Here is a 6,933-nt window from a genome sequence, read left to right as displayed (position 1 = left end):
CTGCACGCCTTGCTGGTCCGGCTGGGACATTGAGCTGGATGTCTGCTGACGTCTAGGCCTCCATACCTTAAGTGCAGTCATTTTTGAGCCGTTCAGTTCATCCAAAGTAGAACAATAGACGATAGCCTTGTGACGAGAGTGAGGCCACTTGGTTGTCACAGCAACCCCATCTGTCAAGAGCGGGTTTGTCACCAAAACTTCTATTTTTGCCCACCGGCTCCGTGAAAAATGTTGAAAAGACTCAGGAGACACAGGGTGGATTCCACCTGGTAACAGGACAGGACAAGAAGCTGTGTTTATGTACGTATTACCTGAAAAAAGAAAATGAGCTACAGTTTGAAAGGTATTTGTCCTACTGATAATATTTCCCCTGAGGACCTCTACTGTACCTGGGTCACACTGTACTGCAGGCTGAGCCGGAGGAATAGGAGTGGAGTAACTACTAGGGAGAAGAGAGAATCTTTGGTGTTGTTTGAAATCTAATGCTGCCTATTCCATGAATAGAAGCACTTTAGGATCTAAAGCCCACTGTGTGTTTTTTGTGTGTGTGAGTCTGTTAGTGTGCATGTGTGTGTGAGTCTGTTAGTGTGCATGTGTGTGTGAGTCTGTTAGTGTGCATGTGTGTGTGAGTCTGTTGGTGTGCATGTGTGTGTGCCCTTTTCCTTCCCCTCCAGGGTTTGTGCTGAGGTAAGCAAGCTGGTTCTTTACTGTTCCTGTCCATTGGGAATGAAACGCTAGTCTGTGTGGAAAGCTTGATGACACACACACACACACACACACACACACACACACACACACACACACACATGCGTGTACACACACATGCACACACACATAGACAACATTCACACTTATTAATAATCTTGCCATTACTCTGGGGTAGCTATTTAACTTGCACATAGCTATTTATTAGCTAGGTGTTGATTCATTAGGGATTTTAGTGTTTAGGTGGACAATAGGAGGGTCGGTGTGTATGCATGTGTGCTGGTATGACTGTTAATGTGTGTGTGGGTTCCTGTGTGTGTGTGCATGTGTGTATCTGTGTGTTTCCATATCTATTTGGCTCTGTTACAGAGCTTACCTGGTGAGAAGCTTTTCTTTCCTCACCAACTTTTACCACCTTCAAACCTCTGTAGTTGCCTCTCTCCCTCCCTGTCGTCCTCCCTTATCACTCTCTCTTCCTCTTTACCTTTGTTCATTCCTATTTACCATCACCCCCCCCCACACACACACACACACACACACAAACCATTACTGAGGCCTGGAAACAAATATGTGCAAATACAAATATGTGTAAACTTCATAAATGCTTAAAGGCTGAAGTGAGGGTCACTGCTCGCCACAGACATTCTTTCACCCTTTCAAATCCCCCCCCCTTTTGTTTACCACTCTTTCCTATAAAAAAGACGTTGCTTTCTCCAACAACCTGCGTCCTTGAAACTGTCTCTCTGCCTGAAAAGGTACCTATTTACTACACTCCACACTGGGGAAAGGATTCCTCTGCCTGTCTAATTAAATCAAGCCAACAACAAGGGCTTTTACGTCTATTATGGCTCCGACATGTCAGTGGTGTAGTGGGGCATGTGGCAGGAAATATGACCTTCTTCTACAATTCATGAAAAGTCGCCTGTTTTTAGATGCATGCTGGGAAAGCAAAACAAAATCTGGGATTGTAATTAGGGAGAAACATTTAGTATTCTGTGATTGGCTGGAGGTGGGGTGGGTAGTGGGTGGGATGGTGGGGGATACAGAGTGGGGGAGACATTAGCCAATTATAAATGTCAGCAGTGAGGACATATCTAAATACCTATCTGTATCTGCTGAGGGATCCCTCAGGCTGCAATAGTTCACAGCTACAAGAGAAATACATCTTGGGAAACTCACAGTGGGTATTTAGGCTGCACTTTCTCACTTACATTTGGACTACATTACGTAAGTCACATTAAATCTATGCATGATATTGGACTAGCTAGCTATCCAGAACAGCGGTGTTCTCTTTCAGCGGCCACAACAAACGAGTGGTTTATTTCAATGTGAGCTACAGAGGACAGTAACAAATTACTAAACAAAAGCTTTGTCTATGCTATGCTGTAGGAAGAGGTTTGTATCCCAGCAGATACAGCCAGTGTGTCCAGCAAACAGAGATTCTATAAAACCAGACAGCCTTACTCAGATAAGGGGGAAATGAAATGAAATTGATGTGTTTGTCAGAATCTGCCCGGCGACCAACAATGACTATCTCCTTTGTTTTTACAGATACCAGTCTTATCCACCAGCTGAAATTAATTTTCATCTTTAAATGCAGAAGAGATAAAGCAGGAGCAATTACAGTGCTGCCGTTGGAGCAACGATTTGCGTAGCTGAAAAAAAATTATGACCTGAATTAAAAGATTTATGTAATTCCCAAGATAGACCCCACAGTTTATCAGTTGTTTCACGACTATGTAAATTTTTACAATAATTGTAACTGTTTCAGTACCAATAAATATGCTTGGTTAGTTCACTTTAACAGGGACCAATCTAAGGTGTTACTTGACGGAAACACACGGTCAAATGGCTAAAATGTGTCTTTCTTTGACTAGTTAAAGATTGTTGCACTCATGACTGCTGCTTGGAGTATTTAGCTGTAATGTTAGATGGCTTAAGGTATAAAGGATCAGTCCACACCAGAAGATTTAGAGGGAGCTTGTTGGTGACCAGGGGCACACCTAGCACAGGATTTCAACTGTGTAATTGCCTGGAATAGCTTTAAAACCACTGTCACCTTTGGGGACCACTCTAGGAAATTTGATTTTTGTGCAATGAGCCATGCGTGTGTGTGTGTGTGTGTGTGTGTGTGTGTGTGTATGCACTGATGTAATGATCCTGGCATAGATTTAATCTAAACACACACATGGAAGCACACACTCACACACTACACCCACACACACACCGCTAGGCAGAGGAAGGGCACATCAAACCCATGTCCTGCAGACACTAACATGACCGTGTCTCTCTGGGGAGAGCAGCTGGGACGTGGGACAGCAGTCCTGGCTGTGAGGCTGCAGAAGCTGGGTAGCCCATTAGGAGGAGACATCGAAGAGTGTTTTCACCTCAGAACTGCTATTTTCCTCTTTTAATTAAAGAGTTTATAAAGGATCCTGACAGTTGGACGAGGTTTGTAGCAGCCGAGGAGGACAGAGACAGATGGTGTGAAACACGACCTGGTGAAAAGTCCTATCATAAAGGTGTTCTATTTTGTGTCTCAATGGGAGAACAGATTCGAGAAAAGGGAGGCAGGAGTTGACATTCCATTCCAGCACATGATCCATTGTCATTCAAATTGATTGATTGACCCATTTAGAACGTTCTGGAATGGTCGCTTCTTTGAAGCAGTAAAACTGGGAAGCAGCTAGGTGTTGGATGGCAGAGACACATAATCTCTCTTAGTTTTATACATGGTTAGTTCATCTATCAATATGACTTGACAGCAATTGCTCACAAGCATAACTGTAGAAGCAGAGTGAAGCATCATGACATGACTAACAAGCTAAGAAGCGCTCAGGTAAGTCAAGATGGAACATGCCTTCTGGGTTGTGTAACTCCTAGGTAAACGAGCTGTCAAGTACTGTCACAGGTTCTGGAAAAGTAAATGAAGAACAGGAATTTTAATTCCTGGAACATAAGTATGAGCACACCAGTTCTTCTTCAACAGAAATGTGCAAGAAAATACATGATAATTAATTGAATAAAGCTATCGTTTACAGTGAGACAAGAGTTTTGGTAGAGGGGATTAATGGAAGGGTTTTTAGCACAGACAAAGGGACACATATTGCATCATACTGTATGGGTGGTGCTGTAGACCTGCAGCCAATTATTACAGTAATACAGAGATACATAAATAATGTAACACATTGCATGCAGGTTCTGTGTGGATGTAGGTGTGTGTGTTAATCGATTAGCATTGTTAGCGTGTGAGGGTACTGAGGGTCAGGGAGGCTGAGTGGGAGAGTTCTCTCTCTGATTAGCTGATTGGGACTGACAGGCCTGCAGCTGGGTGTTTCACACTCAACCACTATTGACCCGATAAACAGTCTGCTTAGACAGTTTCTGTGTGTGCGTGTGTGTGTGTGCGTGTGTGTGTGCGTGTGTGTGTGTGTGTGTGTGTGTGTGAGAGAGAGAGTTTGTGTATGGATATGATGTGCAGGATAATTGTGACATGCTTTGCAGTGCATCTCACCAACACAGCTTACCAAATAAAAACAATAACTCAAACTATACATTCACTAAACATACATTTGACAGGCTGTCTGACATTGCAATCAACCAGTCCTTGTCTCTTCATTTTTCAACTTCATGATTCATTTTAACGCATACTTTGACATGTCTTAAACCAAAATCTTGGTTTAAAAGTTCTTCATTAGTGACTAAATTTATTTCAGTTTACCACAGTTTATGTCACCAGCTTCCAGCTGTGTTGACTGTGTATCTAAAGGCTCGTTCTAATTTGTTGATACCATCGGGGCTGCTCCGACTGTCACACAAAACCCATTTATTTTCCCCAGTGTGCGTCAACACAGAGCAGACACTGTGCCACTCATTCACATTCACAATCCATGCATGGAACCGGCTTATGTTCCTCTGAGTGTTCCCGCTTGGAATGTTTCCAGGTTCTATTTGGAACACGAGTTTGTCTATTGATCCTGTCCTTTTAGGGGCTTGTTGGACCAACGCCTTCCCACCGATAATTATGTCTGCATGGTTATGTTTTATTAGCCATTTCTTGTAGACTTCCCACACACATCCATTATGGCTGTTTAAATTGTTGTTAAACTGTACTTGGTGAGATTTTAGCTGTCTAAAATATTCATATTTTGTATTTTTTACATTCCCATTGAGGGGTGTATCTGTGGTCTGGTAAACGACAAAGGGAAATAACTAGCATGACAAGAGTAATAGATATATGGAAACGAAAATGTTGAAGAAGGAGGGAGTAGAGTGAGGTTGGGGGGGGGGGGGGGGGGGAGAAAGTGTAAACAAGTAAACTAGTTAACACAATGTTTGATCTGATGAAGAGCAACTCAAAACAGTATGCTGGAGTTCCTTTTCTGATTAAGTTCACTGTGACTCGAACACAGCTTTGTTGAACCCTCTGCATGTCTGGCTCTGGTCGTTGATCAGGCTCAGCTGTCTCACTGGTTACATATGTTTGCTGTGTTTTATGTCCAAACTTATCCCTGCACCTGCTGTGTGCACTTCTCATATGTACAGACACACACATGTACACCCACATGCGCATACACCCATACACACATATTCACACACAATGCAAACATGCATGTTGCGCTTTTAAAGGCTGACATAGTACATGATATCCCCCAGATTCCGCCGGGTTTAGACCTGAACCTGACCCCTGGATATAGAATGTCACGGGGAGATGATGTCATTTCAAGGAGACGTCTGTGAATTCTAGTCACCTGCTGTGCCTTGTGTGCTATGATACCTTTAACATGGCAGTAAAAACATCACAGCCCTACTTTACAATCTACTGACAGGCTGGCGTTGGTATCCTTGTGAAACCTGTTTTATGGTGATGTTGTGTTTATGCTATTCAAATATTATATGACCTCTGATCTGATCCAGTGGTGCTTTTCCTGTGTCTAATAAATGCTTGGTTTCTGGTGCTCATGGTTGTGTGGGTGTGCGGAGAAAGTTACAAAGACAAACAGAAACCAACTGCAGACACTTGTGTCAATGTACACAAATCAGCAGCATGTTTCCAAATAAGCTGGAGTTGGTGTTACAATGACAACCCATTCACAGACAGACCAAGCAGTGTTTGTTTATGTCCCATCCATGTCCACAATACACCTACAGTGTAATCCTAAACACCATGCAATTGTCCTTGGTTCATTTACAGCAGATCACAAGTGAATCTCTACCAAACCTCAGTCCTAATGTATTGTATGTACACTACAGTGACACAGTAACTGTACAGAGAGGTATTTGTGCCAGACTTCTCTTACTGGCGTGAAGTGGTTTATACAATGTAAGTTAAGGATTGCGTCTGCTAATAGTTGTTACTTCAAACAAAGGAAACCCAACAAAGATGTTTCCAATCCAGTCTGGCTACGCTTGGAGGAGTTTCGTCTGCTTTTCCCTCGGATGGCTCCGGACTTTGTGAAAGAGATCGTCTTAACACTGGATGTGTTGGCAGTTGGCAGTTGGCTGACAGTCTTGGAGCAGAGAGAAGCAAGGCTTTACTGCCAGCCAGAACCTCTCTGATGTGTTTGTCACTGTCAGAACAAGACATTCTCAGATACACATAAATACCTTCAAGCACACACACATGCACATCAACACACACCTACACAAACAAATTGTGTACACAAACCTTCATGCACATACACATACCTACCTGCATGCATGCATGCACACACACACGCACAATCTCAGAGGTAAGAGAGTGGGCTGTCGTTTTAAATGCATTGAACAGTTGACAGACTGCATGTCAGACTCTACTCTCAAGGGATGCACAAGTAGAACATTGAAAGCTGTAAAAAAAACAACCACTAAAGAAAATATCTCTAACTCAGAATAACAGCCTCTAGCTATAATTTGTCTGAAATAAGTACTCAGCAATTTGTCACAAGTGCAGCCTGATTCCTTGTACAGAGGGCTTTCATCTGAAAAAGCCAAATACTGCGAAGCTGACTAAAATAGTTCTAAATTGGTGGTGGTCTACAGAGTAAGAAGTGTGTTTACATTCCTGTGAAAGAGTTTTAAATATGTGACGTCTATGCAAGATGGACAGCCTGTTTAGTGGCATGGAAGAATCTCCCTTACTGATACAACACAGGACTCTGACCTATTGACTGTGTTGTATAAATATAATTGGGTCTGCTACCCTGTTCATGCATGATAAAACCCTGTTAATGTTTTTGAGGAAGAAAA

The sequence above is a fragment of the Osmerus mordax genome, chromosome 8, assembly GCF_038355195.1.
Source record: "Osmerus mordax isolate fOsmMor3 chromosome 8, fOsmMor3.pri, whole genome shotgun sequence".
Classification (NCBI taxonomy): Eukaryota; Metazoa; Chordata; class Actinopteri; order Osmeriformes; family Osmeridae; genus Osmerus; species Osmerus mordax.
This window is presented reverse-complemented; position numbering follows the sequence as displayed.